Raw genomic sequence first — 703 nt, forward strand, 5'->3', positions numbered from 1 at the left:
TTCAGGTGTACATGATAGACTTACACTTGCAAGTGTGCCTTGGCATTGTACTTCTTGTTGGAACTCTGTTTTCTTTTTAAACCAAATTGGGTCCATTGGCTTCTGCTGCAGCACTCTCTGCAGTGCTCCAACCTGCAACTGCAAACAAAGGTGCATTTTTGCATCTGGGAGTGTTCCCTTCACTTTTAGGAAGCATTTTTTTTTTTTTTTTAATTTCCCTAGTGCTTTTCACCGCTGAATCTCAGAAAGCATCAACAAAAGTATGTACCCACTGCTGAAACCTCTATCCCAATTTCTTTTATTTACTTTTTCCCATTCTAATGCTGGTAAATTTCAACTGTTTAGCTTTGCGCAGTGGCAGTATCGTAGCCAATGAGGTTTATCCGAGGCGCGATTATTGCTAATTGAAAACTTTTCAACTGTTTTTAAAGTTTTTAGACTTGTTAGTCTGGGGATGACACTTAGCTTTTATTCTTCCCAAACTGGAAAATTATTTTTATGCTGCCACATCCATACCACAAATGAATATTTATTATGCACATGTTAAGTGCAATGCCTAAGTATTTGATACAACCAAAGATCCTTTATTAGCGAATCTTATATTCTGTACAGATAGGATTGATCAATAAGTAAAGGATTTATTATAGATAGATGGTCTGAATAACAAACTATTCTATCCATCATTTTGCTAGGCTACAAAAAT

General features: G+C 36.0%; 1 non-coding gene across 1 annotated transcript; it reads left to right on the forward strand.

Annotated features, from left to right (window-relative positions):
- Window positions 1-343: 343 nt before the first annotated feature.
- LOC123325672 lies at window positions 344-487 on the forward strand. Its single transcript, XR_006540585.1, has one exon. It is a non-coding gene; the product is annotated as a U4 spliceosomal RNA (small nuclear RNA).
- Window positions 488-703: the final 216 nt, after the last annotated feature.

Source organism: Neomonachus schauinslandi, chromosome 8 (genome assembly GCF_002201575.2).
Source record: "Neomonachus schauinslandi chromosome 8, ASM220157v2, whole genome shotgun sequence".
Lineage (NCBI taxonomy): Eukaryota > Metazoa > Chordata > Mammalia > Carnivora > Phocidae > Neomonachus > Neomonachus schauinslandi.